Genomic DNA, 12,053 nt, shown 5'->3' with positions numbered 1-12,053 from the left:
CAATTCATGTGATTTCCAATGTGGGCTAAACTCCTTATCTTTTTCTAGGTGAATTCATACTAGTTTGGCTGTATTTAGAAGTATTATTAAACCATATATTCAAATATGAATGATGGTATCTGAAAATTACATCTTCCACAATGCAAAGGAATGTGTTATAGTGTGCTAGGGCTGCTATAAAAAGATATCATAAACTCATGACTTAAACAACAAGCATTAATTTCTCACAGTTCTGGAGGCTTGGGGGGGTTCCACGATCAGACTGTCAGCACATTTGGTGTCTGATGAGAGTCCTTTGCCTAGTTTGCAGATGGTGGCCTTCTTACTCTATTTTCATATGAGCAAGACAGAGATTGTCTCCCTAGTGTCTTTTCTTATAAGTGTCTCTTCTTGTTATCCCATTCATGAAGCCTTCACTCTTATGATCTAATTACTTCCCCAAATCCCCGCATCCAAGACCATTATATTGGGATTAGAGCTTCAGTATATGAATGTTAAATGGACAACAGACATTCAATACATAGCAGGGTGCAATTTAGTAAAAATTTCCCAAAAAATACTTTACATTTAAAACTAGTCAATGAATATTTACTTCTAAAATGAATACATGGTTTGAGTCAATAAACAGAAAACAACATAGAAAAAAATTTGTTCTTGTTATTGTTTCATTATTCACATTTGCTATCTTGACCTTAAATGCAACAAGAACAACAAAAGGTGTTAGTGTCCCAGGTATGACTTACTGGGCTATATTTAAGTTATACCTCTAGTTCTATTTTTTTTTTTAACATCTTTATTGGAGTATAATTGCTTTACAATGTTGTGCTAGTTTCTGCTGTGCAACAAAGTGAATCAGCTATATGTATACCTGTATCCCCATATCCCCTCACCCTTGCGTCTCCCTCCCACCCTCCCTATCCCACCCCTCTAGGTGGTCACAAAGTACTGAGTTGATCTCCCTGTGCTATGCAGCTGCTTCCCACTAGCTATCTATTTTACATTTGATAGAGGATATATGTCAAGGCTACTCTCTTACTTCGGCCCAGCTTACCCCTCCCCCTCCCCATGTCCTCAAGTACATTCTCTATGTCCACGTCTTTATTCCTGTCCTGCCCCTAGGTTCATCAGAACCTTTTTTTTTTTTTTTTTTTAGATTCCATATATATGTGTTAGCATATGGTATCTGTTTTTCTCTTTCTGACTTACTTCACTCTGTATGACAGACTCTAGGTCCATCCACCTCACTAAAAATAACTCAATTTCGTTTCTTTTTATAGCTGAGTAATATTCCATTGTATATATGTGCCACATCTTCTTTATCCATAAATCTGTTGATGGACACTTAGGTTGCTTCCATGTACACACTATTGTAAATAGTACCACAGTGAACATTGTGGTACATGACACTTTTGAATTATGGTTTTCTCAGGGTGTATGCCCAGTAGTGTAATTGCTGGGTCATATGGTCTATTTTTAGTTTTTTAAGGAACCTCCATACTCTTCTCCATAGTGACTGTATCAATTTACATTCCCACCAACAGTGCAAGAAGTTTCCCTTTTCTCCACACCCTCTCCAGCATTTATTGTTTGTAGATTTTTTGATGATGGCCATTCTGACTGGTTTGAGGGGATATCTCACTGTAGTTTTGATTTGCTTTTCTCTAATTATTAGTGATGTTGAGCATCCTTTCATGTGTTTTTTGGCAATCTGTATATCTTCTTTGGAGAAATGTTTACTTAGGTCTTCTGCCATTTTTGGATTGGGTTGTTTGGGTTTTTTTGATATTGAGCTGCATGAGCTGCTTGTATATTTTGGAGATAAATCATTTGTCACCTGCTTTGTTTGCAAATATTTTCTCCCCTTCCAAGGGCTGTCTTTTCGTCTTGTTTATGGTACAAACAAGAAGAATCAGGGCAGGAAAGAGTCATGCCTACCTTTCCAAATTTACTAATACATAAATAACACTCTTCTACAGAAGTGTAATGAATAAAGGGGTAAAAAGAGTGGAAGAATGTAAATTAAGGAAAAAAATCTTTCCTTTTGGAAATCAGGAGATAGAAAGAAGAATTTTCTCTCTCTCAATAATTCAAAAATTTGCTGATGGTTTTGCCTCATGGCAATTTTGTTGTTGTTTTTGATACGGATAATTTATTCTTCCGTTTAACTTAAAAGTTACTCTGTAGTAGTCAAACACAGTGCCAATGACATGTATTCAATAGTGTTGAAGTAGAAATGGCTTGTTCTTAAAATAGTAGGGAGATCACTGTACTTAAGTCAATTTTTTCTTGTGGGCTTAACTGGGGAATTAGAAGGTTAAAAAGAGCTATATACAGAATCTTGATATTCTAAGAAATTGTTTTAATTACTTAATTAATTATTCAAAGATGTAGGGGTCTACACAAGATCTTATATTAAACAGCACTCTGTCCAATAGAGTTTTTTGCACTGCTGGAAGTGTTACATAATCTGTGCCCTCCAAAACGACAGTCACCATCCATTTTAAGCTACTGAACACTTAAAACATAGCCTGTGTGATTAAAAACTGAATTTTAAATTTTATTTAATTTCAAATAATTTAATATTAACTTTAAATAGACACAGATGTCTTTTGGCTATTATATGTATTCATTTTCAGTGATAAAACATAATATTTTATTCTTTGTCTAAGAACGGTCATGATGTCATAAGAAGTAATTTGTAGCGTAAAAACCAAATAAGAGGGCAAAAATTGGAGGTTTTGTTCTATTATCATATGCTGAACAATAAAGTGAAATAGCAGGGAAATGGATGAATCAGAACATAAACTTATGCAAGCATAGGTAAATTTATCAAAAACATTTAGGGAATAATCATAGATACACAAAATCCATCAATATTGTTAGCTAAGTAAATAAAGAGTGAAAGATGTTTAAAGCACATTACTGATGCCAACAAGCCTTGTTATTTAATACTGTGCATAACATTCATACTATAGTGATAAAATGAGTCCTCATGAGTTTATATAGGTAAAATTTTAAATTTAAATTGGGGAACAAACTTATTCCTTGTCTTTTTACTTATACTCTGAGGAAAATGTACATACTTAGTCTCATAAGTCAAAGAAGCACCATATTCTCAAGAAAAAGTTTAGGACTTAACTAGTGCTTCAATGACCAGTGAAATAAAAGGTGTTGGGGAATTTGAACAGTACTATAATTTTCTAAATAAATGAGATTTAAGATTATATTGAGTTATCAAGTTTTGATGAACTTCTTTGATTTAGGTTTTGAAACAAATTATTAACCACCACCCGTACAGTTCATGGCAGTACAGGCATACCTCTGAGATATTGACAGTTCATTTCCAGACCATCTCAGTAAAGGGAATCTCACAATAAAGTGAGTCACATGAATTTTTTGGTTTCCCAGTACATAAAAAAGTAATGTTTACATATATTGTAGTCTGTTAAGTGTGCAATAGTATTATGTCTAAAAAAGACAGTGTACATACCTTAAATAAAAAACACTTTATTGCTAAAAAATGCTAGCAATCATCTGATTCCTCAGAGATTTGTAGTAGCAACATCAATGAACACAGATCACCATAACAAATATAATGATAGTGAAAAAGTTTGAAATATTTCGAGAATTACCAAAATGTGACATAGAGACTCAAAGTTAGCAAATGCTATTGGAAAAGTGGTATCTATAGACTTGCAGAATGCAGGGTTACTGCAGACTTTCATTTTTATAAGAAACATAGTATTTGTGAAGCTCAATAAAGCAAAGCACAATAAAACAAGACGTGCCTGTAAAAGAGATATTGGTTTGTGATTTAGAGACCAGATTCTGATTTCTAGCGCTAATTAGTTTTGATTTGCCACTAATTATCTTTGTGATCTAGAGTAAATTATTAAACTTCTCTGGGTTATGGTTTCCCCATCAATAAAACATGAGAGTTGAAGTAAAATGTTACAAAATAAAGTCCATTGGCCTAGAGTAAGGATCCAGTTTTTATGCTTATTAGCTATATAGTCTTGGGTAAATTCTTATTACCTCTGTATGTTTTTTCTCAATTAGAAAACAATTTGATAAAGACTAAGGCCATTTAGAATTTATTTCTAAATTCTAAGACTAATATTAGTCAGGAATTGAAGGCATAAAATTGATCAAGGTCACACAGTAAAGCAGAGGCAAATATAACAATATGTCAGCAAAACAAATGAAAATGTTTTAATTATCTTAACATTCAGATATGTTAAGATATTCAGAGTCAGACAACTATTTATTCAGTCATTTATTGTTTCTATCATTTATGTTTTCATTAATATACTCTTAGATTTTTCATTTAACATGCATTCTTACAAATCCCCATGTGCCATGCACTGAGTTATGGACCAGAACGGTGAAACTATATGAGTCATTCATACATGCTTTGGAAGACATGCTAGTCTAGTAAGTGAGCTAGGCATATAAGTGAGTATTAGAATAGAGATGTGAAAATAATGTTTCACTACAAAAAGTAGCAATGACTTACTGGAACCTGGAGGATTTGACAAAAATGTTCACAGAGGAGGAATTTGAGTTGGATATTGAAGGATTATTTCTGTATTCTATTTATGTCCCCCAAATTCATATGTTTAAAACCTAATTCACTGTGTGATAATATTAGGAGTTGGGCCTTTGGGTTGTGATTGAGTCATGAGGACAGAGCTCTTATGAATGGAATTAGTGCCCTTATAAGAGAGGTCCCAGAGAGATCCCTGGCCCTTCTACCCTGTGAGGACACAGCAAGAAGCCAGCAGTCTACAACCCGAAAGAGGGTCTTCACCAGAACCTAACCATAGTGGCACCCTGATCTCAGACTTCCAGCCCCCAGAACTGTGAGAAATAAATTTCTATTGTTTATAAGTCATCCAGTTTGTAGTATTCTGTTATAACAGCCTGAACAGACTAAAACAATGATGTTTCATGTAATATTGTTACCTAACAAGGCTCTTCAAAACTTATTGCCTTAAAACAACAATTAGCAATTATCAACAACAACAAAAAATAATCAACCGTTGAGATCTTGAACTTGCAATTTGGGAAGTACTCAGTAGGGAAGGCTCATCTCTGCTGCATGTGACCTGAGTTGAAGTGGCTTGACCAGGAACTGGAAGAGTCACCTTCAAGATGCTTTCCTCCCATGATTTGCAAGCTGTTCTTGCCTACCTGCAGTGTGGTGGCGGGAATACAAGAGTGAGCATCCCAAGACAACCAAGTGTGTGGTGTTCCCTTTATAACCTGGCCTTGGAAGTTACAAAATATACTTCAACTGTAGGCACAGGCCTGCCCAAATGCCAGTGGAAGCAATAGTCCCACCTCCCTATAGAAGGAACATAACATCTCATTGAAAGAATAGCCTGTGTAATGAGAGAATTAGTTTGTGGTAATCCTGGGGAGTAAGACCTGCCACAGAGGATTAGCTTTTCTTTTCAGATGAGAAGATAGGTAAGGAATTTCAAACAAACAGATCAGACAAAGACATGGCATAGAGGAGTTTGGAAACCGGATTTATCAACAAGTACTTCCAATGATTTCAATTATTCTTTGTACATAATCACAGTATTTTTTCTAATAATGCTTTATATAACAAATGTAAGCATAAAAGAAAATAAGCAAGTATCATAACATGAATATTTATCTCCTTAAGCAGTAAATTATACTTAATGAAATTTATTTTATTTTACAATATAGTTTTATTCAGGGGAAATGTCATTTTTATGGAAACCTCAAAGGAAAAATTAGGGATAATAAAACAACTCTATTTAGTGAAGAACTATAAGTAAGCTGATTCTGACAAGGATTTACTGTAGAATAGGAGACAAAAGGGTTAACAAAGAGGAACATTTCAAAGTCTGAGGAAGTAATTGATCTCAGAAAGGAAGAAGAAGTGATATTGGCCTTCTTAAGTTCATGTAGAAAGGGCATATGTGTCTAGAATATATGGTGTTATTTGTAGCTGCACGAATTACCCAGATAATCAATATGTGTAAGAGATATTTTGATCTTACTGTTGACCATCATTATGGTTTTCAAAAGCATGCAGATAACAATTTCAAGAGTCATCCAATTAATGATAGTTTTATAACATTTTCTTTAGTTGTTTAGGACATGGCAAAACGTTGGAAAGAAGTAAAAGGTTAAATTCTTGTCTTGGCTTCATTTTCTGGTGGAATTTATTTTATCTCTCCCATTAAGTTTTCTGTTTCCTTGTTTTTACTTTTAAAAAGATTTGGAATGTTGTAAATTATTGAAATATATTAGCATAAGCTTCATTTTTATTTAGCAACCACTTTATACAGCCTGTCAAAGGAAGAGTATTTTTTCACATACAGTATGAATTTTAATAACACTACCTCTAACTCTCTCTCTCTTTCTCTCTCTCTCTCTCTCTCTCTCTCTCTCTCTCATTACACACACACTTTCCTTCAATGGCAGAGGTTTGATCTGGGTCCTCTAAGAAACAGATGCTGACAAGGAATTGGATTGTAAGACATTTATTGCAGGAAATTCCTGTGAAGAATAAAGAGTAGTGAGAAGGAGTAGCCTTCAGACTCTAATGCAGGTCTGACACCTCTAATAGGAGAGGATGAAAGAATGAGACTTGGATAGAAAGACTCTCAGACTTCAGCACAAGTCTGAAAATTTCAGCTAGGCTAATGAAAGACCAGAACCAAAGTTACCCATTATTCAAATCTCATGGCCCATCAGAATGAGTTGACACTACTAAGGTGGCTGTGTTAAATTACTGTTTGGGAATATCCCAGGGAATAGGCACTGATGTCAGTTACTGGAGAGTAAGGTAACCAATGGAACTTGGGAATGACACATCCAACTTCTGAAGAATTGGCTCAATTGATACATAAGGAAATGTAAAATGACGAGACACAAGCTAAACATACAATCAGTTGGTTATTGTTAACTCTAATAATTTAAAAATGGAATTAGGGCTTCCCTGGTGGCGCAGTGGTTGAGAATCTGCCTGCTAATGCAGGGGACACGGGTTCGAGCCCTGGTCTGGGAAGATCCCACATGCCACGGAGCAGCTGGGCCCGTGAGCCACGGCTACTGAGCTTGCGCGTCTGGAGCCTGTGCCCCGCAACGGGAGGGGCCGCGATAGTGAAAGGCCCGCGCACCGCGATGAAGAGCGGTCCCCGCACCGCAATGAAGAGTGGCCCCCGCTTGCCGCAACTGGAGAAAGCCCTCGCACGAACCGAAGACCCAACACAGCCAAAAATAAAATAAATAAATAAATAAAGTAGCTATAAAAAAAAAATTAAAAAAAAAAAAAATGGAATTAAAGACTGTGTTGAGGCAAATCTTGGCCTTGTGCTGAGCTTAAATTTCTATGAGTCCAAGCAATGGCTATTAGCCTCAGGGCTTGTACCAGAGGGAGAATTAAACTGGAACAACACATAGTATCTCTATGACCTCTGGTTATCAAGGCAGTATTCCAGGTGCTGGGGCTAGGAGAATCCAAGAAACCCCTGAAACCAGGAGATATAGTGTAAAAGAGTTGTCTTTTTTGTGAATCAATGTTATCAGCTTCCTAAAGAACTTCACTGAAATGGATTTTGAGAGTGACTAACTAAGAAGCAGTCTCCTTGGGTTTGATGCTACAGAATGGAGATGGATGTTTGGGTTGATGCAAAAAGCACAGATTACTACTGAACAGTCACAATGTCTATATATGATCTAAACACATAGCAGGTTGCTCCCCAGGGAAGAAGAGCCTGGTAGACTGGATAAAAGGTTTTATGAAACTGTTTTACCTTTATAAGATAAACTTGCTTTTCCCTCCTTTAAAAACCAGGTAGAAGTCCCAGATGAGGTAGCTGATATGAAGTATATGTAAGCCATGCTGGATTGACTTTATGATGATCAAGCTGTTCACTTACAATTACGTGGTAAATTCTCTGATTAAGAGGAACCTCTTTGCATGTGCATTAGTTTGGGAGGGATGTCATTACAAAGTACCACAGACTGCATGGCTTAAACAATATAAATTTTTAATCTCACAGTTCTGGAGGCTAGAAGTCCAATATCAAGGTATTGGTAGGGTTGGTTCCTTCTGAGGGCTGTAAGGGAAGGGTCTGTTCCAAGCCTTTCTCCTTGGCTTATAGATGGCTGTCTTCTACCTATGGGTCTTCACATTGTATCCCCTCTACCTATATCTCTGTATACAAATTTTCCCTTTTTATAAGGTTATCAGTCATATTGGATTAATACTCATCCTAATGACCCCATTTTAGCTTGATTATCTCTGTAAAGACCCTATCACCAAATGAGATCACATTCTGAGGTACAAGGGTTTAGGACTTAAACATATGAGTTTTGGGGGAGACACAATCCAACCTATAGCACCATGTAAACCTACTACTGGAAAATTAAGCCATGAGAAGTCATATCAGATTTATTGTTTCTGCTTTCCACCTACAATACCAGCAGTCCTTGATACAGTTTCAATCGTGCAAACATTACAACAAGCTAAAAAAGACTGGTAATCAGGGATCTTGTAAATGCTTTTATCTCGAAACCAATCTAGGAAAAGAGTTAACTGGTTTGCTTTCACATGGGAAAAATCCAATTCACATTTATTGTATTGCCAGAGGCTTATTTGATTTCACCAGCTTACAGTTACAATTTAGTTAGGAGGGATTTGGACTTGATCTTGAAGCAAGTCTTGATTGTAATAACACCCTACAATAATGTTGTCATAATAATATCAGAAACTGAAAAGCAAGCTAGGACTGACTTAAGCACAGTAGTGACACACATGACTAACAGAGGCTGGTTAATAAATCCAGCTAAAGTCCAGGAGTTTGTCCAAATGGTGGAATTCTTTAAAATAACCTAGGCAGAAGCTGATCATGATTTTCACAGGCATCTCAAAGTGCTATCGTTGCCAACCCCTGGAACTAAGCAAGAAGAACAGAGCCTGGTCATGTTGTTAGCATTTTAGAGGATTTACATTCCACATCTGAGCATACTGCTAGCTCCTATTCATACGACAACCTCCCCCCAAAAAGATATATTTGAATGCAGCTGAACTACAGCAGACTACATCTAAGCTGGAAAAGACAGTGACTAAATCAATATCTTTCGGTCTGTATGATCCGCTCTCAAATATAATTTTGGAAGTATATGCAACTCACACTTATGCAGACTGGAGCTTACGACAAAAGCCTAATGTGACCTCTGGAATATCTGACCAGAAAATTCCAGATGTGCCATTCTAGTACACACAGTTTGAGAAACAATTGTTGGCGCTTACTATTGGGTATGATTTGAAACTCTCCCTATGAGAAAGAACAAAAAATCATCTTGAAACCTGAAATAGCTATAACGTCATGAGTAATGATGAAAAAACACTCTAATAAAGAAGGCAGTGAGAAGAGCTCTATAATGAAATGGAAATGGTTCATGCAGAAACCAGCTACCCGAGGAATGTAAGGAGATACTAACTCCATTCAAGTGCAGGCAACTGTTTTCCTCTAGGACTGACTTTGGAATCACCTGAGGAGATCATGGATTCTATTGCCAAGTAGGCAATACCCTATGAACTGCTCTCTATTGACCAAAAAATTTTTCTTGGCTTACAGAAGTTCCAAGGTGGACAGACAGCATGCTGTTTGGAAGGCCACCACACTATGACCACATTATGACCATCTGGTCGAAAAACTCTTATCGAAGAAGGTAAGAAAAGTCAGCTCAGTGGGCTGACTTGTATGTTATTTACTTTGCAGTGAAGGAAGAATTGAGAATAAGATCCCCAAAAGTCTGGGTGTATCTCAAACTCTGAGTTTTTCAACAAATGTTTTTCAGTAAACGATGCTGGAAAGTTGATACCCATATTAAAAAAAAACAAAGTTTACCAGTAGTTTACAACAATTACAAAATTAAACCAAATGAATCATAGATTTACATGTAAAAGCTAAAACTGTAAAACTCATAGAAGATAGCATATTATACAGCCTCTTGATATCACATCACCATAAGTAAAACTTTGTTTTATAGGAAGCAAGCATTATTTTAAAAGTGAAAGAAAAACATGAGAAATTGCATTCACAAAGTTTAAAAACATTTTCTCTTCAAAAGACAATAAAGAAAATATTGTTGAGAAAACAAACTATAAGCCACAGAATGGGGAAAGTTATTTGCAAATCATATATCTGACAGGGAATTATATACAGTACAAAAGGGACTCTTAAAACTTAATAATAATACAAATAAAATTTAATCATTGACATAACTTTGAACAGCTACTTTTACAAGAAAATAAATGAACGGCAAATAACCACATCAAAAAATGCTCAATATCATTACCTATCAAACAAATGAAAATTAAAGTGACAATTAAATACCAGAAAACAACTATTAAAATAGCAAAAATGTAGGAAGGCAAACTCCCATACACTGCTGCTGAGTATGTAAAACAATACAGCTATTTTGGAAAAAGATTTGGCACATTCTTATAAAATTAAAAATTTACCTAAAATACGATTATTCCATTCCTGTGTATTTAGCCAAAATAAGTGAAAACATACATCCACACAAAAAGTTTGAACGTGAATACACAACATATCTTTTTTTTAGGAGAGCAAGTTCTGAAGACAATTTAATTATCCATTAATGATGAAAAGATTAAAAGCATGCAATATATCCGTACAACGAAACACTATATAGTAATTTAAAAAGAACAAAACAATAACACAGCAACTGTTGATCCATGGAACAACATGGATTAAATATCATATGGAGTAAAAGATGCCAGAAACAAAAGTCTATAAAACACATGATTCCATTTTTATAGGGTTTAAGAAAATGCAAACTAATATATAATAGTAAAAATCAGATAAGTAATTGTCTGGAGCCAACAGGGAAGGGGGAGACAGGACTATAAAGAGACACGAGGGCACTGTGGGAAGTGATGGAAACATTCTGTACATTGATTGTAGTTGTGATTTTGTGATTTTTGACATATTAGGTCAAAACTCATCAGATTCTAAATTTTCAAATGCATAAAGTTTATTATAAAAAATTTTCACTAAATAAAACATCTTTTAAAATATCTGCTCTGATGCCCATTGATAGGTTAAAAATTTGATAATGTAACTTGAATACAGATGTTATATGCAGAATGTTCATTGGCTACATGCATCAAAGCAAATACTCAGCAGAGTACAACAAAGGCAGGAAAATTACATAAAAAATTAACAAAGAGCCTACTGTTCTTTCTCTATCACTTTCAAGACACATATTTTTCTGTATACTTAATATAGTCATTGGGCAGAATGAAAAAGAGTAAACGCTTAAAAGGAATACACAAGAAGGATTTTAATTTTAAACTGTAATTTTTATTTAATATTTATCTCATCACCTCAACTCCTTTTATCAGTTCTTCTGTCATTAGAACCAAAATTTTCTCAAATTTCTTAGGCTTAAAGATTTGAGCCATCTTTCAATTTCTATTTCTTGTACATTCTACATTCCATCTCATGAAATATTATTATTTCAAAAATATTCCTCTACATTCTAATTTTAAAGTATGTATTACATAGAGTAATGTATATAAGTATATATACATATAAATATAAATACATAAAGTATCTATTACATATGTATTACATAATACATAGATAGCTATAAGAACCTCTTAAACAGTGTTCTTTCACCTTGTTCTCGGCAGTTAATTTATCCTGCATATTGCCCTAGAAGACCACTTTAACCTTGGTATCACCGATAATGACAACCTAGTACTGGCAAGATCAAGTCTGAATCATTCTGCCTACCTCAAGCATTCAATATTTCTTTTTTTTTTCTTTTTTTTTTTTTTTTAAGCATTCAATATTTCTGTGCAGTTGTTTAATTCATGCCAATTTACTTACTTAAATTTACTTCATTAAGCATAGCACAGAGGCAAGTTTTGGCATGGGCTATGAAAATATAACAAACTAGTGAATGAGAAAATAAATATCTATATATATTATATATAAATGTACATGTATATTTATTGTAATAAATGAGAC

The 12,053-nt window shown here is 34.9% G+C and overlaps 1 pseudogene; it reads right to left on the bottom strand.

Annotated features, from left to right (window-relative positions):
* The window catches only part of LOC103004772 (mitotic spindle assembly checkpoint protein MAD1-like), a 247,208-nt pseudogene that overhangs the window by 32,975 nt on the left and 202,180 nt on the right, over positions 1-12,053 (bottom strand).

Source organism: Balaenoptera acutorostrata, chromosome 5 (genome assembly GCF_949987535.1).
Source record: "Balaenoptera acutorostrata chromosome 5, mBalAcu1.1, whole genome shotgun sequence".
NCBI classification, from domain to species: Eukaryota; Metazoa; Chordata; class Mammalia; order Artiodactyla; family Balaenopteridae; genus Balaenoptera; species Balaenoptera acutorostrata.
Note: the sequence above shows the minus strand (reverse complement) of the source record. Positions and strands in the feature narration are given on the sequence as shown.